Consider the following 24,380-nt stretch of genomic DNA (forward strand, 5'->3'; position numbering starts at 1 on the left):
CTAAATATGGCCGTCTGTCTGTCTGTCTGTCCGTCTGTCCGTCTGTCTATGTTAATTTGTATACAAAGTACAGGTCGCAGTTTTTATCCGATCGTTTGTACAGGCATGTACAAATATATATATATATATATCTCGAATCTAATATCCAAATGTGGGACCACGTTTTTGAGGGTCCACCCCTTCCCCAAAACACCCCCCAAACAGGACTTATTTACTGACCATGGGAATATGAGGCTTAAATAAAAGGTATTTGAGTGTAGCATTCGAATCTGATATCCAAATATGGGACCAAGTGTTTGGGGGGGGGGGCGCCTCTACCCAAAAACATCCCCCAAAGGGGAAAAATTTACGGCCATAGCAATATGGGGCTCAAATGAAAGGTCTTTGGGAGTAAAGCACGAATCTGATATCAATATTCGGGAAAAGTGTCTATGGGGCCACCCCACCCCCACAACACCACACAAATAGGAAGTATTTGTTGACTATTGCAATATGAGGCTCAAATAAATGGGTTTTTAGGGTAGAACATGAATCCGATATATATTTTCAAGGCCAACTCACTGAGTGGCTGCCCATCCCCTAAAACACCCCCAAAGCCGGTCATGTTTACCGACTATGGAAATATGGGACTCAAATGAAAGGTATTTGGGAGTAGACCACGTATCTGTTTAGAGGTCGTCCCACCACCATAACAACCCCCAAATAGGACTTATTTGCTCACCAAGACAAGTTGGGTCTTAAAGGGAGTGGAACTAAATATTTATAGTTTTTAGGACCAATACCCCAAACTGGACATTTTTGCTTACTTTTGCAATAAGGATTTTAAATGAGATTTGAGGCCAATAGCAATATGGGGTTCAAATAAATGATATATAGATATATGAGAATAGAGCACGTTGCTGATATATTTTCCGGGCTTAGTGTTTGGGAGACCACCCAATCCCCAAAACACCCCTAAATCGGGCATATTTACCGAGCTCAGATGAAAGGTATTGGGGGGTAGAGCAAGAATTGATACCCACTTTCGGGACCAATTTTCTAGGGGTCTACCCCTTTCCCAAAATACCCCACAAACAGAAATTTTTTACTGACCATGGCAATATTGGGCTCAAATAAAGGTATTTGGGAGTAGGATACGAATTTGATATTCAAATGTTTGACCATATATTTAGGCATCACCCCTGATGATGATTACATTGTAATCGTTTGCCTGTTGTTTATTCGCATGATATTTGTTGTTGCTGTTTAACTGATGTGCGGTAAAAAGCTGGGGTCGTCGCTTTTATGTGACAGAAGTGCATTACAGAGACTGACAGGGTTTGAGTGAGTTGAGCTCCTTATAAGTATATTTGAGTAGTATATTTGCTGCATTTGAGTACATTGCTGTTGTGGTTGCTCCTTCACCTTTTGATACTTACTGCTCTGTTGCTGTTGGTGTCTTATCTGTACAGAGCTGGTTGTTTTGTATTGCTGTTAATATGGCGCCTAAGAGAAGAAAATATAAATTCCCTGAATGCACCATGAATGTTGCTGAGAATAGTATGGGGTGCAGTGTTTGTGGAGATTTTTTCCACATAGCAGTTTTTGAGGTGTTTGAGTTTTTGGGAATAAAAATATCTGATTTAGGTACATCAAGTGTCTTAAATTGCCTTCGTTGGATGTTGATGTGGTTGCCAATGATCTTAGCAGTACGACTACTGTTTGATGCTTTTCAAACTAAAATATGCGGAGTTATTGAGGCGGTTCGAGATGAGTTTGATAAGAAACTTAGTTAATTAGAGGAAGAGCTCAAGAATAATTATGATATAATCAAACATCTAGAGACTAATCGTAGTAATGAGACTCGGGATTAACAAATTCAATTTGATATAATGCAGAGAAGGTTAAATAGATCCAATATAGTAATTAATGGTTTGCCTGAACGAATTAAAGACTTGAGGCAACCTGTATTGAGAATTGCTGCATTGTGTGGAGTTCAGCTGTGTTCTTTAGATATACATCCTTTAGGGAATGTCTGTACTTGTGAAATTTAACTCAATTTATATTCGCGATTTACTCATGACAAAATATCATAAAGGCAATTCAATCTTGCTTCTTATATGGTTCTGTTGCATGAATTTTTTTGAGTTGACATTGAGTGGAGTTAGATATTGAGTGTGTACAGTTTATTTACCGCATGGTGATATTGGTAATTTTGAGGACCAAGTGTCTGAGTTATGTGTGAGTTTATTTACCGCAGTGTGATATTGGCAATTTTGAGGACCAAGTCTCTGAGGTATGTGTGAGATATGAAAATGGGGGATGTTAACAATAATTGTATGATTTAAGGAAATCTGCGCTATTAAGAAATGCTTGCGCCAATCTAAATCTTTCTATTGTGCAAAATGCAATTGGCACTCATTTTGATGTTTTTCATTATTTAACTTCTCTTATTGATTGTTTTTTTATTGTCCTCTCCAAGCCTTCGTTTCTCTCGTCAGTTTCAATGTCCTGCAATTTCTCACCACTCTTTTATTTTTGTTTCGTTAAATGTTGAGTGTGTGAATGTAGCTCAAATATATGAATACATTGATTTTGGTGCTATAAGTGCTGCTGTTGTCGAAGAATATGTGTCTTCATGTGATTTTTCTGACCTATTCAGGACAGGATGTTGATGAACAACTGAATCTGCTTTATGATAAATTGGCTGAAACTCGTTTGATCTTTCCTGTTCGCAGAAAGAGGTGAATTTATACTAGAAAATATGCTCTAAGGAATATAGCTTGGCCGACTTATCAACGCGATCATTCTGCTGCGAATTGGAAAGTTTATTGCAGATGCCACAATAAAGCTAAGCGTATTATTAGGAAGGCTAAGTCAATAGCGCATTCAAAACTATTTGATGGCAAGACGCCTAAGGAAATGTGGCAGATTCTGGATAAGTATGGGATTGGAAAAAACAAAGACATTGTTGATGCGAGCGTGGATGACTTAAACAGGACATTTTTGTCATATCAGGTATCGGGAAGCCAGACTTTTCCTACCCTTCCTAATATTGATGATGGTTTTTCATTTCGCACAGGATCAAGAACTGAATTAATTGATGCGCTTTCATTAATTAAATCACGAGCTGTTGCATGCGATGAATAACAGTTAAATTTTCTTGAAGATTGTTTTTCCACCATACTCACAACATCAATATTTCCAGCTGCGTGGAAGTGTGCTAAAGTTATACCTATAAGGAAGAATGGTGCGGCTGACAGTTACTGGCCCATTTCTATAATGCAATATATTATCGATGAAGTGAAGGCTCAAATTAATTAGCATATTATGAGGGGATCATTATTACATGACTGCCAGTCAGGATTTAGACGTGGCCGCTCCACGACGTCTGCCCTTATAGGCTTAACTGATAATATAAAAAGGACTATCAGTAGTCATGAGAAATGTGTTGTGCTGTCCCTTGATATAGAAAAGGCCTTTGACAGAATTCTCCATGGAATATTAGTAAACAAATTGCACTCTTGTTGTTCCTTTAATGATTTTCTAAGTATTCGTGCTTTGTTGTTTTTTTTTTTTACAAAATATACAAAAATCAGCTCCCTCAATTTTTAGTTGAGCTGTTCACTTTTTGCAGATCTGTGAGAAAACCGCAGATTAGAATACCTACACTTACCCCTTCAGGGGATTCTCGGCATTTTAAGGTTCTTTGGCTTAGAAGTTTTTTACCTTTCCCACATATACAATTCGTACTGAGCTATACATCTCATAATTTTTTGCTTGACATTTAAAAACATAAGAATAGACTACCATACAACCGTTTTCGTCTTTTAAACGAGTTAAACTGTGAATGAATTTTAAATGTTAAGTAATGTTTATTGTTAATTATTATTGGTAATTTTTGTTTAATATACGAGATTAATTGCTCTTGAGTATTATTTAATTCCTGATTTATTTTTTAAGAACATTTTTAAAGTTAACTTTAATTATTATTTAATTATTATTATTATTATTTAATTATTATTATTATTATTTAATTATTATTATTATTATTTAATTATTATTATTATTATTTAATTATTATTATTTAATTATTATTATTGATAATATGAGATAAGCTATTTTTTAGTATTTAATTCCTGATTCATTTTTAAGAAAACTTTTATGAATTGCTAATTTTGTAGTGTTTCTGCCATCAATGGTCTCGACTCCTCAAAACTCCTGGCGGAAATCGACCGGCAAGCCGTGTGGTCAGAGCTGGATGAACTAGACGTTCCGTCGACAGTGGAACGGGTGATGGAAATCATAGAGTACGGATGTAAGAAATCCATGCCAAAACTCAAAAGGCCGAGGGGAAATAAAACCGCAGTGCACTGGTGGAATGATGCCATAGCTGAGCAACGAAGCAACTGCATCAAACTAAGACGCAGATACACGAGAGCTCGTCGCAGGGGCACGGCTGAGACAGAACACGCTCTTTACAAGGAGGCAAAAAAGATACTCGCTGCCGAAATAGAAAGGAGCAAGAAAGAAAAGTGGGAGGAACTAAGAGAAGATATTAACCGAAATCCTTGGGGCCTCGGATACAAAATTGTGATGGAGAAGCTCGGCACACGGAGCCCAACAGCGGTGATGGACGGGAGAACAATGGAGAATATAGTCCATACACTTTTTCCCCGACACGACCGTATAGAAGACGAAGTTAATGAAGAGCCAACGGAAAACATAAACCCGTTCACGAAAGAGGAGCTAAAGAATGCAGCCCGCAGCCTCCAGAGCAGAAAAGCCCCCGGCCCCGACGGAATACCGTCCGAGGTAATCAGGCTGATAGCCGAGAATAGACCCGAATTTCTTCTTGAAATGTTTAATCGGTGTCTAATGGCAGGTGTTTTTCCGGAAGTATGGAAGCGACAAAAGCTGGTGCTCATAAGCAAAGGCAAAGGTGATCCAATATCCCCATCCACATACAGACCACTATGTATGCTGGATACGGCCGGCAAGCTTTTGGAGAGACTACTGAAGCCACGGCTCCAGGACGCCATCATCGAGGGAGGTGGACTCTCAATGAGACAACATGGCTTCCGGGCAGGAATGTCCACGATCGGAGCCCTCAGAGATGTGGTGGAGATAGTAGAGGTGGCTAGGCAAAGGAACCACTACTCCAGGCCAATTGTCCTCTTGGCCACACTGGATGTGAAGAACGCTTTCAACAGCCTTAGATGGTCTGACGTCCTCAAATCGCTCAGAGAGGACTTTAATATCCCGGCGTACCTGATGAGAATAATGAGAAGTTACTTGAGTGACAGGGTACTCATCTATAATTCTCAAGATGGAACGAGTGAATATGAGGTCACATCAGGAGCGGCGCAGGGCTCCATACTCGGACCGGACCTCTGGAATGCCAGTTATGATGGAATACTGCGAATGGAAATGCCAGACGGAACCTTCCTAGTAGGATATGCTGATGACATTGCTGCAGTCATCACGGCAAGAGACACGGAAGGCGCTGAGCGCAAATTACGGCAGGTGATGCTAAGGGCAAGGGACTGGCTAGATTCCCATGGCCTACAACTTGCGATGCAGAAAACGGAACTACTTCTCCTAACGAGAAAAAATATCCCAGTGGAAGTGGATATGCGTATAGACGATATACTGGTGAAGACCAAGAGATCGATCAAATATCTAGGAATCCGACTAGATACAAAGCTGACCTACGCAGAGCAAATACGGCACGCGACAACAAAAGCCTCAAAGATAACGGCGCAACTTAGTCGACTGATGGCAAACATAGGTGGGCCTCTCCCAAGCAGGCGCAGACTCTTAATGGAGACATGCAATAGCATCCTCCTCTATGGAAGCGAAATATGGGGCCAGACACTGCAGACGGCATACCGAGCGAAATCCCTGCTCTCGGTACAGAGGACGGCGGCACTTAGAGTCATATCATCCTACCGGACAGTGTCGGAGCCCGCAGCCCTTGCAATAGCCGGAATGGTTCCGATAGACCTGCAGGCCATGCAGCGCGCCAGGCTCTACACCGAGAGGTCCAACACTCAAAGAATACAGGACGGGGCCCAAATGGATCATACACAGGCCATACGAGAGGAGACTACCGAGAGATGGCAACAAAGGTGGACTAGAGAAAATCGGGCCAGATGGACGCGACGATTAATACCCGATGTACGGATATGGAAAGAAAGGAAGCACGGCGACGTCAACTATTACGTCACACAGATGTTAACAGGACATGGTTACTTCCGGAAATACCTGCATAAAATGGGCAAATGCTCCTCAAGCAAGTGTATTTATGAGGAGGTTGAAGTTGAAGACGATGTGGAGCACACTTTTTTCCACTGCGAGCGCTGGGTTGAAAGACGCAGCGAGTTGGAAGCAGCGATTGGCGACGTTACGCCTGAGACAATAGTCCAAAAAATGCTGGAGGACGAGAGAAAGTGGGAGGTGGTGAAGAGATATGCCGAACAAGTACTGCGCAGGAAGAAAGCTGACCTGGACGCAGCGGCGTAGAGTATAAATGCGGAGGTCTGGACGCAGACACAATGAAGACGAAATGGATAATCACCAGATATGGGGTCCACCTCGAAGTAATGCGAAAGCGGTTCCGAGGTGGAATTAACTCCCAGGGGTGTCACAGGGTGGGTTTTTAGCCGGTACCGTTGACTACGGAGCCCGGCATAAGGCGAGAGACGTACTCGTCACATGCGTAAAGCATTTTCCCATCCTGACCCGCAAAAAAAAAAAAAAAAAAAAAAAAAAAATGGTCCAACGACATGACTAATAAATGAGCAAATTAAAAAAAATAATCAAATTAATAACACTAAATGTGCCTTTATTATTAAATAAAAAAACGAACAAGTTTATTCTATCTTTAGTGGTATTCTATATATCAAATACCAGATGCTATTAAAATATGTAAATCTTCTTGTATGTGAATATATTAATAAATACAAACACAAATACAAACAGTCAGCTGAGTTTGCTAAATAATGTATCGATTGGTTGATTGATTGTAATTGAGGAACATGCTGTTCAGACCGACGAATGTAAAATAGTAGTATATGATGGAACAGGATCAGACAGACGTCTGCCGTCTTACCCAACGCATAATATACATATTTCAAAATTTACAAAAAGGGCGGCAGCCCTTGCCGATGAAGGACTTCATCGGTCAATGCGGTACGTACAACCGGCTGCCATGGGAATGCAAAATACGTTAGTACTTTTTGCGTAATACTTGGCACAAAAACCATTCAGAGCTATTTAAGAGATGTCAGGTTCTAATTGAGACTCCATGCATCACATATGAGCCAAAGTTATTAAAAAGTGTTTTTTACTCTATAATAAATAAATAATAAATAAATAATATAATATAATATAATATAATATAATATAATATAATATAATATAACATAATATAATATAATATAATATAATATAATATAATATAATATAATATAATATAATATAATATAATATAATATAATATAATATAATATAATATAATATAATATAATATAATATAATATAATATAATATAATATAATATAATATAATATAATATAATATAATATAATATAATATAATATAATATAATATAATATAATATAATATAATATAATATAATATAATATAATATAATATAATATAATATAATATAATATAATATAATATAATATAATATAATATAATATAATATAATATAATATAATATAATATAATATAATATAATATAATATAATATAATATAATATAATATAATATAATATAATATAATATAATATAATATAATATAATATAATATAATATAATATAATATAATATAATATAATATAATATAATATAATATAATATAATATAATATAATATAATATAATATAATATAATATAATATAATATAATATAATATAATATAATATAATATAATATAATATAATATAATATAATATAATATAATATAATATAATATAATATAATATAATATAATATAATATAATATAATATAATATAATATAATATAATATAATATAATATAATATAATATAATATAATATAATATAATATAATATAATATAATATAATATAATATAATATAATATAATATAATATAATATAATATAATATAATATAATATAATATAATATAATATAATATAATATAATATAATATAATATAATATAATATAATATAATATAATATAATATAATATAATATAATATAATATAATATAATATAATATAATATAATATAATATAATATAATATAATATAATATAATATAATATAATATAATATAATATAATATAATATAATATAATATAATATAATATAATATAATATAATATAATATAATATAATATAATATAATATAATATAATATAATATAATATAATATAATATAATATAATATAATATAATATAATATAATATAATATAATATAATATAATATAATATAATATAATATAATATAATATAATATAATATAATATAATATAATATAATATAATATAATATAATATAATATAATATAATATAATATAATATAATATAATATAATATAATATAATATAATATAATATAATATAATATAATATAATATAATATAATATAATATAATATAATATAATATAATATAATATAATATAATATAATATAATATAATATAATATAATATAATATAATATAATATGGTAGGGCCGAGCTCAGGCTACTATCGGGGTCAGCAGGTGGCGGATGGCTGAACGACCTAAAGGTTAGCTGTGAAAAATAAGCAGCCCCCGACCACGAGCGGTGAAGACCGAGGACATGCTACAAAAAGGCATTTATAGCCAACGACGTCTTCGCGACATGGCGAATGGATGCCGCCAGTTGACTAAGTATCCACCCACAGGGGTGCTCTACAGATAGATGCAGTCTGGGGAGTGATGCCCCCGTGGATTCCCCAATCAAGGGGACTTTGACCCTGGCGCGTACACTGGGACATGATTTTGATAACCGATTTGGATTGATGCTACGAGCTGACGGCTGTGGTATTCTGTTACCTGAGTAGGAGGGAGTGACATCCCTCTAGAAATGGCTTTCAGGCTAATGCCACCGCTGCCTCCGTCCCGTTAAACCCCTGGCAGGCCTTAGGGAACGATCTGTGCCTCGTAACCATTAAGTTGGTAATGTAGGTTCTGTTGATACGATATCCAGATTAATGCCCGACCTGGCTCTGAACGCAAGTACTCATAAGGTCTTGCGTCAACCCTCGCGAGGACCTCACTGCTTGCAAAGGGACCCTCGGGGTCATCGCTCTGCGAAAGGGCGACTACATTATCGGACACAGACAACGGCTCTAAGTGGGGACCCGATTAAAATGGAAACACCCATTAACATAGCAGCAGAGGAGATGGAATCGATCTTTGGAAGAAGATCGAAAGTACATCGATCACCGGTAAATTCTCCACTAGCCTCCGGGCCCAGTGTCGAGAAAGAGAAGGAGGTAAGAAGTATAGCGTTAGACTGTACCCCAGCGGAGAACAACGCGGAGACATGCGAGAACAGCACCAGTTCTCCTAGACAAGAGTTCATCTTGAAGATGCGACTTTCGGAGGAGGAGGCGCTTGAAAAGTGCAAGAAAGTCCTTCGCCAGATGCGACTAGCTATAGGAAGGCAGAAGAACATTAGCAGGGATGTCCAAAATGGTGTGTCTGAGATAGAGGAAATCTTGGACATTATTGGGAGCTACCGCAAAAACTGGAAGGCCGCGGAGAAGCAGAAACAGCAAAGCAGGCCAATAATAGCGGAGACTCCCACGACATCAACCAACATGTCGACGCCTTCTACGGCGCAAAACAAGAGGAGCGCGCCGAGTCCAGTCGAAGAAAATCCTGGCAAAAAGAAGAAGGATAAAGCTGTGGAGGTGAGACCACCGGCGAAAACAGCCGGAAAGAGGAAGCCCGACAAAGAGGCTGAGAAGAAGAAGCCCGAAGAAGAGGCAAGAACGTCAAGGAGGAACCCGCGGCGAAAACCGCGCGCTCGGAGACCACGGAAACCCAGGCAGCGACCAGAGGCCGTGTTAATCAAGCCGAAGGAGGGGCATAGTTACGCGGACGTGCTCAGGGACCTCAGGCGAAACGCGAAACCGGAGGAAGCCGAGGTCGCCATCCGCTCCGTCCAGAAAACGAGAACGGGTGCAGTTCTTCTCGTGATGGGCAGAGGAGGAAACAAGGAGGTGTTCTGCGAGTCCCTCAAAGGCGTCCTTAAGGAGGCTGCAGTCGTGCAGGACATGAAACCGAAGGCGACAATTGAGATCCGTGACTTGGACTCCCTCTCGACCGCCGACGAGATCACTGAAGCAGTGATCAAGGCAACGGGAACGACAGCTGGAGAAGTGACTGTGCAGCTGACAGCACTTAATTCGAAGGAGCAGAGGAGGGCCTTCGTTTCTCTGCCAACTAGCTGCGTCAATATTTTGTTGAAGACCAGCAGGCTCCTGATAGGAATGACGAATTGTCGGCTAAACTATCGGGATGAAAGAAAGCGCTGCTTCAGATGTTTTGGAGCCGGCCACCTACAGTGGGAGTGCAAGGGACCCGACAGGAAAGGAATGGGACTATGCATTAGATGCGGCGAGAGTGGGCACAAGATGAAGGAGTGCCATAACCCTCGGAAATGCTGTATTTGCTCGCAGAGGGGAAAAGGCCCGACGGATCATCTTCCTGGGTCAGAGAGATGTAAAGGAGGCAAACAGCAGGCATGCTGAGAATACTGCAGGCCAACATGCACAGGTGTAAAGTCGCACATGATCTCCTATCACAGATAGTCGCAGAACAACGTGCTGACATCGTGATTATAAGCGAGCAATATGGAAGGAGAGATCAAGGGTCCTGGCTGGAGGATCCCACAAAAACAGCTGCTATCTGGATCCCATACCGCAATGGCATCTCACCAGTAAAGAGCGGAAGTGGAGACGGTTACGTCTGGGTGCAGTTAAACCACTTTACGCTGTTTAGCTGCTACCTCACTCCTAGTGACAGCATCGACGCCTACGAGGCAAAACTCGATGAGATCGAGGACACAATGCGTGGATTAGACGGCCATCACGTAGTAGCTGGCGATTTCAACTCTCGAGCGGTGGAATGGGGCATGCCAACAACCAACCCAAGAGGGAGACGAGTTCTAGACATGGCCGCAAGAACCGGTTTACTCGTTGTAAACACTGGAGACGTGCCAACCTTTAGGCGACCCGGCTGCGAAGGCACTATACCGGACATCACCCTTGCGTCCGAGGAAATCATCGGAAAAATAACAGAGTGGAGCGTACTGGAAACTTACACGGCAAGCGATCACCAGTACATTATGTTCTCCTTCAATACTGGAGGGAACACAGTTAACGAGGAAAGGAGCACCAGTACACGAAAGTGGAACGTGAGCAAGCTCGACTCCTCAAAACTCCTGGCGGAAATCGACCGGCAAGCCGTGTGGTCAGAGCTGGATGAACTAGACGTTCCGTCGACAGTGGAACGGGTGATGGAAATCATAGAGTACGGATGTAAGAAATCCATGCCAAAACTCAAAAGGCCGAGGGGAAATAAAACCGCAGTGCACTGGTGGAATGATGCCATAGCTGAGCAACGAAGCAACTGCATCAAACTAAGACGCAGATACACGAGAGCTCGTCGCAGGGGCACGGCTGAGACAGAACACGCTCTTTACAAGGAGGCAAAAAAGATACTCGCTGCCGAAATAGAAAGGAGCAAGAAAGAAAAGTGGGAGGAACTAAGAGAAGATATTAACCGAAATCCTTGGGGCCTCGGATACAAAATTGTGATGGAGAAGCTCGGCACACGGAGCCCAACAGCGGTGATGGACGGGAGAACAATGGAGAATATAGTCCATACACTCTTTCCCCGACACGACCGTATAGAAGACGAAGTTAATGAAGAGCCAACGGAAAACATAAACCCGTTCACGATAGAGGAGCTAAAGAATGCAGCCCGCAGCCTCCAGAGCAGAAAAGCCCCCGGCCCCGACGGAATACCGTCCGAGGTAATCAGGCTGATAGCCGAGAATAGACCCGAATTTCTTCTTGAAATGTTTAATCGGTGTCTAATGGCAGGTGTTTTTCCGGAAGTATGGAAGCGACAAAAGCTGGTGCTCATAAGCAAAGGCAAAGGTGATCCAATATCCCCATCCACATACAGACCACTATGTATGCTGGATACGGCCGGCAAGCTTTTGGAGAGACTACTGAAGCCACGGCTCCAGGACGCCATCATCGAGGGAGGTGGACTCTCAATGAGACAACATGGCTTCCGGGCAGGAATGTCCACGATCGGAGCCCTCAGAGATGTGGTGGAGATAGTAGAGGTGGCTAGGCAAAGGAACCACTACTCCAGGCCAATTGTCCTCTTGGCCACACTGGATGTGAAGAACGCTTTCAACAGCCTTAGATGGTCTGACGTCCTCAAATCGCTCAGAGAGGACTTTAATATCCCGGCGTACCTGATGAGAATAATGAGAAGTTACTTGAGTGACAGGGTACTTATCTATAATTCTCAAGATGGAACGAGTGAATATGAGGTCACATCAGGAGCGGCGCAGGGCTCCATACTCGGACCGGACCTCTGGAATGCCAGTTATGATGGAATACTGCGAATGGAAATGCCAGACGGAACCTTTCTAGTAGGATATGCTGATGACATTGCTGCAGTCATCACGGCAAGAGACACGGAAGGCGCTGAGCGCAAATTACGGCAGGTGATGCTAAGGGCAAGGGACTGGCTAGATTCCCATGGCCTACAACTTGCGATGCAGAAAACGGAACTACTTCTCCTAACGAGAAAAAATATCCCAGTGGAAGTGGATATGCGTATAGACGATATACTGGTGAAGACCAAGAGATCGATCAAATATCTAGGAATCCGACTAGATACAAAGCTGACCTACGCAGAGCAAATACGGCACGCGACAACAAAAGCCTCAAAGATAACGGCGCAACTTAGTCGACTGATGGCAAACATAGGTGGGCCTCTCCCAAGCAGGCGCAGACTCTTAATGGAGACATGCAATAGCATCCTCCTCTATGGAAGCGAAATATGGGGCCAGACACTGCAGACGGCATACCGAGCGAAATCCCTGCTCTCGGTACAGAGGACGGCGGCACTTAGAGTCATATCATCCTACCGGACAGTGTCGGAGCCCGCAGCCCTTGTAATAGCCGGAATGGTTCCGATAGACCTGCAGGCCATGCAGCGCGCCAGGCTCTACACCGAGAGGTCCAACACTCAAAGAATACAGGACGGGGCCCAAATGGATCATACACAGGCCATACGAGAGGAGACTACCGAGAGATGGCAACAAAGGTGGACTAGCGAAAATCGGGCCAGATGGACGCGACGATTAATACCCGATGTACGGATATGGAAAGAAAGGAAGCACGGCGACGTCAACTATTACGTCACACAGATGTTAACAGGACATGGTTACTTCCGGAAATACCTGCATAAAATGGGCAAATGCTCCTCAAGCAAGTGTATTTATGAGGAGGTTGAAGTTGAAGACGATGTGGAGCACACTTTTTTCCACTGCGAGCGCTGGGTTGAAAGACGCAGCGAGTTGGAAGCAGCGATTGGCGACGTTACGCCTGAGACAATAGTCCAAAAAATGCTGGAGGACGAGAGAAAGTGGGAGGCGGTGAAGAGATATGCCGAACAAGTACTGCGCAGGAAGAAAGCTGACCTGGACGCAGCGGCGTAGAGTATAAATGCGGAGGTCTGGACGCAGACACAATGAAGACGAAATGGATAATCACCAGATATGGGGTCCACCTCGAAGTAATGCGAAAGCGGTTCCGAGGTGGAATTAACTCCCAGGGGTGTCACAGGGTGGGTTTTTAGCCGGTACCGTTGACTACGGAGCCCGGCATAAGGCGAGAGACGTACTCGTCACATGCGTAAAGCATTTTCCCATCCTGACCCGCAAAAAAAAAAACAAAAAAAAAAAAAAAAAAAAATAATATAATATAATATAATATAATATAATATAATATAATATAATATAATATAATATAATATAATATAATATAATATAATATAATATAATATAATATAATATAATATAATATAATATAATATAATATAATATAATATAATATAATATAATATAATATAATATAATATAATATAATATAATATAATATAATATAATATAATATAATATAATATAATATAATATAATATAATATAATATAATATAATATAATATAATATAATATAATATAATATAATATAATATAATATAATATAATATAATATAATATAATATAATATAATATAATATAATATAATATAATATAATATAATATAATATAATATAATATAATATAATATAATATAATATAATATAATATAATATAATATAATATAATATAATATAATATAATATAATATAATATAATATAATATAATATAATATAATATAATATAATATAATATAATATAATATAATATAATATAATATAATATAATATAATATAATATAATATAATATAATATAATATAATATAATATAATATAATATAATATAATATAATATAATATAAAATAATTTAATATAATATAATATAATATAATATAATATAATATAATATAATATAATATAATATAATATAATATAATATAATATAATATAATATAATATAATATAATATAATATAATATAATATAAAGGGTGATTTTTTTGAGGTTAGGATTTTCATGCATTAGTATTTGACAGATCACGTGGGATTTCAGACATGGTGTCAAAGAGAAAGATGCTCAGTATGCTTTGACATTTCATCATGAATAGACTTACTAACGAGCAACGCTTGCAAATCATTGAATTTTATTACCAAAATCAGTGTTCGGTTCGAAATGTGTTCATTCACCGTAACGTTGCGTCCAACAGCATCTTTGAAAAAATACGGTCCAATGATTCCACCAGCGTACAAACCACACCAAACAGTGCATTTTTCGGGATGCATGGGCAGTTCATGAACGGCTTCTGGTTGCTCTTCACTCCAAATGCGGCAATTTTGCTTATTTACGTAGCCATTCAACCAGAAATGAGCCTCATCGCTGAACAAAATTTGTCAAAATTTGAACACATTTCGAACCGAACACTGATTTTGGTAATAAAATTCAATGATTTGCAAGCGTTGCTCGTTAGTAAGTCTATTCATGATGAAATGTCAAAGCATACTGAGCATCTTTCTCTTTGACACCATGTCTGAAATCCCACGTGATCTGTCAAATACTAATGCATGAAAATCCTAACCTCAAAAAAATCACCCTTTAATATAATATAATATAATATAATATAATATAATATAATATAATATAATATAATATAATATAATATAATATAATATAATATAACATAATATAATATAATATAATATAATATAATATAATATAATATAATATAATATAATATAATATAATATAATATAATATAATATAATATAATATAATATAATATAATATAATATAATATAATATAATATAATATAATATAATATAATATAATATAATATAATATAATATAATATAATATAATATAATATAATATAATATAATATAATATAATATAATATAATATAATATAATATAATATAATATAATATAATATAATATAATATAATATAATATAATATAATATAATATAATATAATATAATATAATATAATATAATATAATATAATATAATATAATATAATATAATATAATATAATATAATATAATATAATATAATATAATATAATATAATATAATATAATATAATATAATATAATATAATATAATATAATATAATATAATATAATATAATATAATATAATATAATATAATATAATATAATATAATATAATATAATATAATATAATATAATATAATATAATATAATATAATATAATATAATATAATATAATATAATATAATATAATATAATATAATATAATATAATATAATATAATATAATATAATATAATATAATATAATATAATATAATATAATATAATATAATATAATATAATATAATATAATATAATATAATAGAATATAATATAATATAATAGAATATAATATAATATAATATAATATAATATAATATAATAGATTATAATATAATATAATATAATATAATATAATATAATATAATATAATATAATATAATATAATATAATATAATATAATATAATATAATATAATATAATATAATATAATATAATATAATATAATATAATATAATATAATATAATGTAATATAATATAATATAATATAATGTAATATAATATAATGTAATATAATATAATATAATATAATATATTATATATATATATATATATATATATATATATATATATATATATATATATATATATATATATATATATATATATATATATATATATATATATATATATATATATATATATATATATATATATATATATATATATATATTATATTATAAATTATTATATTATAATATAATATAATCTAATAATATAATAATATAATAATAAACATAATAATAATAAATAATCTTAGTTTTTATTAATTAATTTTCAACTTTTGTGCCATTTGCTTTAAGTATTGGGTTATCTATCAATACTCTTAATATTTTGAACAGCGATTTTTGGGAAAAAATTACTTAATAAATTATTGTAACTTTAATTAAATAATTTAGAGAATTGATTAGTAATTAATTTCACGTAAAAAATTGCTTTAAATGCTGTCTAAGCAATACCTTCTGGGACGTTATCGTAAGGACATCATCACCTTGTGGAAAGGCATCCACCTCCCAGAATCCTTAAGGTGGATCCAAATCATAGATGGGCAACGTTCATCTAAATCTGTGATGGGTAAACTAACACAGTTGACATAAATAATTAATAAATAAAAATGCAAAATAACAACAATAAACGCGGGCATAGGAAAAAAAGTATGTGTTGTTGCCCATCTATGATCTAGAGCGAGAGGTTCAGCGATACAAGAGAAAATGCATATCAAGCGGGTCTAGACAATCCCATGGCAGCCGGTTGTATGCATCGGATTGACCCGATGGAATCCTCATCGGCAAGGGCTGCCGCCTCAGTGTACGTGTTCGTCGTTTTTCGTCATGGGAGAGGCACATCCTTCTCCGCACACTTCTGATCCGTGCCGGGATTGAAAAGAACCCCGGACCCTGGTTCAGTTCGGTTTGCCAGAACCGCCTCCACCATCGGTCGGTGTCGGTGAGGTGTAACCGGTGCATAGAGTGGGTACATTTCCGATCTTGCTCTGGCCTCACTTCACTACGGGAGTATAGTCATACTGCCTATGCCGCAAGATGATGTGCGAACATAGCCAGCGTCGTCGCCGTCATCGTCGCCTTCTGCGTCCTCGTCGTGTACATACCACGTACAAAGCAATTGGCCGGTCTGTGGTAAGTTATGCAGCGCCAGTGTGGTCACGTCAACTTTGTGACACGCAGTGGAATAATATTCAGATCTGTCAGAATGCCGCCCTCCGAACTGCGACGGGCTGTCTCCTTAGTTCTCATGTGGACCACCTCCATCAGGAGACAAAGATCCTACCAGTGCGAAGACATAACTACATGCTGTCTAAGCAATACCTTCTGGGCTGTTATCGCAGAAATCATCCAAATCATCATCTTGTGGATAGATACCCACCGCCCAGAAGCCTTAAGGTTGATCTACACGATCTAGAGCGTGAGGTCCAGCGCTATAAGAGAGAACCTCTAGATCAAGCGGCATATCAAGCGGGTCTGAACAACATTCATGCAGACACGGTAGCAGACGCGTTTATTGGCTACCGGGTGAATGTAGTCCTTGGAGAACGACCGCCACCCATCGCACCCGAAGAAATCGACCTCCCCCGGCAAACCAGAGTGGTTCTGGCTCAATTACGTTCCGGCAGATGCAGCCGCCTCAATTCCCACAGAGCTAGGATTGATGCCGACGTGCAAGATGTATGTCCCGATTGTAACCAGGGACCGCACGATACACGTCACCTGTTTAACTGCCCGGCCAGACCCACTCGACTGAGACCCAGATCCCTGTGGACGCACCCCATCCTAGTCGCGGAGTTCCTGGGTCTTGACACTCAACAGAATCAAGCAGACGAAAGATAGTACACAATAAACTGCTACAACAACAACAACAACATACCGCCGGTTGGTAGCTGTATACCGATTAATGGCCAGACTTACAATCCCGACATAAGCGTGTTGCTATCTGGCCATAATCGTCTGGCATTCTCCCCTTGGTAACGGCCAGCGTGGCATAGCTTTGGCAGAGCTGATTCAAAGCTCCACGTTTTGCACGGTGATTGAGGATGCCCTCCCTAGGATTACGAGGAGGTGCAGCTGCTCACTAGACATCTCCATTGCCTCCCCTGATCTCCTGAGTGACGTATCCTGACAAGCCGTCATCTCTTTGAGGTCAGACCACATCCCCATAATTCTCACCATCCCCATCAACGACCACCCGACTTCATAACCTCTGAGCGCCGGACGTTTATCAATCATAAGAAGGCCGATTGGACTGGCTTCAGAGAGTAACCAATCGCCGATTCAGTGAAGTGCCATTTCCATCTGATGTGCTTGTGGCCGAGAGGAAATTCCGAGACATCATTAACGCGGCAACCGCTCGCCTTATACCAGGCGGTCGAATACCCCAAGTGCGGCCCGATTTCCCGGCGCAAGCAGTGATACTCGCAGATGAGGGTAGTCAACGAACGTAAGCGAAATTTGTGGCTGGAACACTTGGGGCAATGTAACTTAGGCACCGGTGTAGGCAAACTGTAGTCTACTGTTAAGTCACTCTCGAACCCCGGTAGACGGAATGACAGGACCTCAGTCACTTTTGACGAAATAACCGTGACTGATCCGAAGAGATGCGTCAGGTTGTTCAACCGTCAATTTATTGTGCATCCCGAGAGAGACAAGGCAAGGAGGAGAGCCATTCGCCGTATTCGTGGTCTCCGAGCCGATGAACAGCCATCACAATTTACCGTGGGCGAAGTTACGAATGTCATCCGTGGCGTCAAATCTTCTAAGGCGTTGGGCCCCGACGGAATCTCTACATTGATGTTGAAGAATCTGGATTCACCTGGAGTTGAGTACCTTACCACTGTCCTCAACCTGTCATTGAACACTCTTATAGTTCCCGATGTCTGGAAAATGGGCAGTGATCCCGCTACTGAAGCCTGGAAAAGACCCGAGTTTGGGGGAGTCGTACGGTCCGATCTCCCTTCTCTCACCAGTGGCAAAGACGCTTGAGGCATTATTCCTCCCGAGCCTTGTAGGAGAATTTCCATTCACCGAGCATCAATATGGATTTCGAAGACTGCACAGCACAACAACAGCTTTACATGCCATCACCGCACACATTTGCCGTGGCTTCAATCAGCCCAAGCCATGTGATAGGACGGTCCTCGTGGCACTGGACCTATCGAAGGCATTCGACACGGTCAGCCATGCCAAATTATTTGAGGACATCGCCAACACGTCCCTCCAGCCAGGCCTGAAACGATGGTCGCGAATTATCTGTGTGGTCGCCAGTCATTTGTGGAATTTAAGGATAAGAAGTCGAAACACCGTAGAGTGAAACAGGGAGTTTCCCAAGGTGGTGTGATATCTCCGGCACTGTTTAACCTCTACCTATCCTCCATTCCAGCTTAAAGAGCTTAAACTGAAATCGGACAGCACTCATTGATATGTGAGTAGTTTGACCCTGTTCCTAAAAGGAATGTTCATGGTTAAATTTGCATTCTTTTGTACCATTGTTATGACTGTAGATCTGCGTTCTCGTTTTTCTAATAAAAGGTTCGAAAACATATTTTCAGGAGCTGCTCAGTGATGCTGCTTATGATACCAAATTTCTTACTATACAATTGCTGTTTCTTCTCTTATAACTACAGCTGTCGTTTTATCATTGGGTCCTTTGTTTGGGCTGAACTGCAGTTTAAACCTGATATTGTGTTTTATGTATAATACACCAATCGTTACAACCAAACTGACTTATCAGCATCGCCATTGCTATACTCACACCCCAAAAGAAAAAGAAAATTCCACACTAAATTGATCGTTCTACTCGCTGGATGCCAAAACATTCAATTTCATGTTAACACTATTTTAAACTGTATTTATAATAAAGGAAAATTCATTTCATAACTTGGAAAAAAATAAGCAAAATTTCTTTTATAAAAATATCACTTACAAAAAAATTAACGTTGTTTGCAAAGTTGCTTTCCCTTAGACAGATCTTAATATTCCGGCAAAAAAATAAACAAATTTTCTCTATATGTTAGGAGAGCTGGCACATGTTGCTGTTTTACTAAGCTAAGCTTAATAAAATTTTGATATAGAGAACTGATATTTGGCAAACAGCTGATACGTTTTCTAAACGAAGAAACTTGTAACTCCACAACACAACGTAAAGAACGAACGCAAATCCGACACCTAAATAAATAACGAACGACCAATCCACCACCTACCATTTTCGTGTTGTCCGCACAATTTGTAAAATGTAGTGCATGTCACTCTTTTGCATTCCTAATAAGCTAAAAAATTTGCTGATTAATATTTGGTTAAGCTTAGCTTAACCAGATAAAGAGAGCTGATACTTGGTAAACAGCTGATACACGTTTTCTAAACGAAACTTGTAACTTCACAACACAATGTAAAGAACGAACGGCCAATGCGCCACCCACCATTCGTAAATAAATAAATAAACGATCGGCTAATCCGTCACCAAACATTTTCGTAGTGTCGGCACAATTTGTAAAATGTTGTGCAAATCACTCGTTTGCACATTACAAGACAATCAGTCCGTTCACGTATTCAAAACTATGTATAAGTTATGAGGTGTGTTCGTGTGCTCAAATATTTGTGCAAATGTTTATTAAGGCGGATTTAAAAGGGTGGTCTCACGTGAACAGCCGGCCAGGTTTGACGGTATTAAGATGTAAAATTTTTGTTTGCATTCTCTTTGTTGTTATCTTCTTTCTCGCATACCCTTTGCTCATGTACGCACACGTATACAAATTTCCTTGTGTGTGTTGGCACCATATGATTTGTGGCTGTTGTACACCTTTAATTGTTTCGCCATGAGCATTTTTATGGCAACGAAAATTTCGCCAGATATCCATGCAGCGCTTATGCTGAGTATGCACTGCTAGTAAAATTTTCGATTGCAGACTGGTTTCGGTATGTCGCCACAGAAAAATAGTTGTGTAAGGGTTGGTATTTTAAACTGCTTTCGGAAAAGTCGCAAAAATCTTTAATTGCTCCGCGAGAGGAATTAGACAGTTATATTTTGTTTTAATGTTCATACTAAAAGACGTTTATTATCTGCACTTTTGGTTTTATTAATTTCCTTCGCAAGTATGTTAAATAACAAGGAGAAAAAACGAACAATTGAAACCAATAAAACAAAAATGATGTCAAGCGATGCCACTAAAATTTCTTATCCCTATTCCTCACATATTTTCCTCCAGCGTATCGCCCACGTTTTTTTTATATGGAGTTTGAAAGCATTCCGCCTGAAAACTTGAACAGAATACTCAGCTTAAAGTACAAGACGGCGACAAATATCGATTTATAATTTTGCTCGAATTTTAATTGTTTTTGGCTAATAAAGTACATATATGCTGTAATTAAATGTTTTTATTTGAAAATAATCTTATTTCATGTTGCATGGAGCTGTTACAACATATATTTTCATTCGTAGTTGCATTAAACAATTCACCAATGCCTATTATGCCACCCTGTTACGCAAAGTAAATTTTATTTGAGTTTGAGAATTTCTGTAGCAACCCCTCTCTCAAGTATTGCAAAAATTTTTGCACAATCTCGACTTTTAAATCGTACTAAGTAAGGGTTGGTATTCTATTCCGCTTTCGGAATAGTCGCAAAAATTTTTAATTGTTCCGCGAGCGGATTTGACGGATATCAAATGTTTTTGTTTCCATATCAAAACACGTTTTTTCATCTGCACTTATTTTTTTTTTCCATTTAATTTATTTTATCGCAAAAAAAAAAATGAAGAAAGCGAACCATTGAAACCAATAAAACGTACAAAAACGATGCCCGCAATGTTTACCAGTGTTTTTTTATAATTTTTCTCACTATTTGAAGTAAATGAATTTGTTATTCAGTGGACACTTCAAACGATTATCGACATAGTTATAATCAGCTGTTTTCACTAACGAATAGAAATTCGTTAACTAGGTTAGGTTAAAAAGAGGGTTCGGATCCCAACGCCGCATGCCACTGTGGACATACAACTAAGCCAGTAATCGGCTTGTTGTGTTCTCTAAATACTAAAAAAGTTAACCTCGAAAAAGAAAATCTAAGTTAGGAATATTGTTTTCTATGCCACTCCCCTAAGTTGGTTCATGTCTAGGTGTCCCCACCTAAGTGTCGGTATCTGTTAAACCCGAAAGTCGGGCAATAAGAAAGCAAATGCTCTATCGTCTCATCCTCTTTCCCGCATGCCCTCCACATGCTATTGCCGCCCCGATTTTAGATAAGTGAGCTCGTAATCCTATGTGTCCCGTTTTGATACCAATAGCTAAACTGACCTCCTTCTTACTTCCTTTCAGTAATAGCCTCGTCTTCTCACGATCTGGATCCCCCCATAGGATTTTTGCCGTCCTACTGATCGTTTCGCTGTTCCACATGGTTGCATGCGCATTCGTCACTCGCGCCCTTAAGTCGGACTGCGTCGACCAGAAAGGCTTCGGGTTAACCAAGTTTATTGACGACAGTCGTCTGCCTTTCACCGCCAAATTGTCTGCTCTTTTATTCCCCCTTACTCCGTTCTTACCTGGCAACCAAACGATGCATATTTTGCCGTGACCTTACCGCCCTGGTTGTTATTGCCCTTACGGCAATTTCACACTCGAAGTCCTCTCGTAAGCACCACACCACCTCACGTATTCCTTGATCGCCCCGATCTCCGCCTGCAGCACCGCATTATAGTCAGTCAGTCCGAAACAGCCCGCCAATGCCAAGACAACATGTTCTCTGAACCTGTTGTATGGTCCTTATGTTGCACTTTTTCTCCATAGCAATCCACCAAACTACTGACGCGTGAGTAAGTATTGGTCAACATAGTGCCCAACATCTGTGAGCCTTCTCAGGACACTTCCTGTCCAAGCTCACAACTAAGTATTTGATCGTGTCAGATATCGAAATCGTCTTATTAAGGAAACGTGGTATGTTAAATCGGCTCGCCTTCGTCTTCCTCGTGAACAGGCATATTTCAGTGTTCTCTGGTTAAACATTAAGACCTCTGGGTCTAGCCCAGTCTGCACTGGTCTAAGTGTGTCGGTCTGCACATTGTTAAAAGTCCCCTCGATGTCAATGCATACCGCCAGTGTGTACGTTCTGGCATCGAATGATTCTTCTATGCGCAACCTCGTGCAGGGCAGTCTCCACTGACCTTCTCTTGACATAGGCATGCTGTTTGTATTTGAGCAGTTCGCTGGATGCCCTACTCTTTGTCATGGTTCTAACATTCCATGGTTTTGAGTAGAAAGGATGAAAGGCTTATAGGTCTGTAAGCCGTAGGTGTCGCATAACTTGCCTAGCCGGGCTCGGGTACAAATACCACCCTGCCTCCTGTGAGGATTTCGGAGTATATGCAAGTCCCAGGCACGCTGTGAAAATATGGACCAGGTGGGGCGCCAGATAGCCTGCCTCCTTCCGCAGTAACGCCGGAAATATTCCATCAGGTCCGGATGACTTCAATGGTTTGAAGCTCCTCAAGGATTCCTTCACCATAAATTCTGTAGTTATAAACCTTCGATGAACATTATTATTCCAAGATTCCAGTGTCTCCGTGATTCCCGTTGTATGGTGCGGAAATGGGTTTTTATCAAAAGCCTCAACATGTCCTCCGTTTCCTCTACTCTCACTCCCATGTCGTCTACTAACGTTTCAGTTTGGACATGAGTTTTGGGAGAAACTTTTTTATCTTGGCGACGTCATTAACGCTATCCATTTGTTCGCAGAAAAGCTTCCAGGAGGCACGTTTTGCCGCTCTGGTGATCTTATTGAACTCCTTGAGCCGTGTAATACACATCCCAATAAACTTCCGCTTTGTTTTACGACGTGCTCTGTTAAAAAGTTTGCGGACCGCAAGACTTTTCCTATAGGTCATCATTTTTGGAAGAAAAATTTAAGTCACTCAAGGATAGCTGCGATAGAGGTATCCTTTAGGCGGTTGATAATCTGCGTCTGTTTCCAGTGGAGCGGCAGATCTGGAGCCCGGGAGTAGGCTTAGAATAGACTCCAAAGACCAAACAGCTGCGGCGGTGGTATCAGGCCGTAGCATGTTGTCTGCTACTGA

General features: G+C 38.3%; 1 protein-coding gene across 1 annotated transcript in view; it reads right to left on the bottom strand.

Annotated features, from left to right (window-relative positions):
* LOC106089744 (fat-like cadherin-related tumor suppressor homolog) overlaps positions 1 to 20,439 on the bottom strand; it is a 737,514-nt gene extending 717,075 nt beyond the window's left edge. The window contains exon 1 of the mRNA XM_059363292.1: positions 20,244 to 20,439. The gene's annotated coding sequence lies outside the window, so the exon portion shown is untranslated. The remainder of the gene's footprint in view (positions 1 to 20,243) is intronic.
* Positions 20,440 to 24,380: the final 3,941 nt, after the last annotated feature.

Source organism: Stomoxys calcitrans, chromosome 1, assembly GCF_963082655.1.
Source record: "Stomoxys calcitrans chromosome 1, idStoCalc2.1, whole genome shotgun sequence".
NCBI lineage: Eukaryota > Metazoa > Arthropoda > Insecta > Diptera > Muscidae > Stomoxys > Stomoxys calcitrans.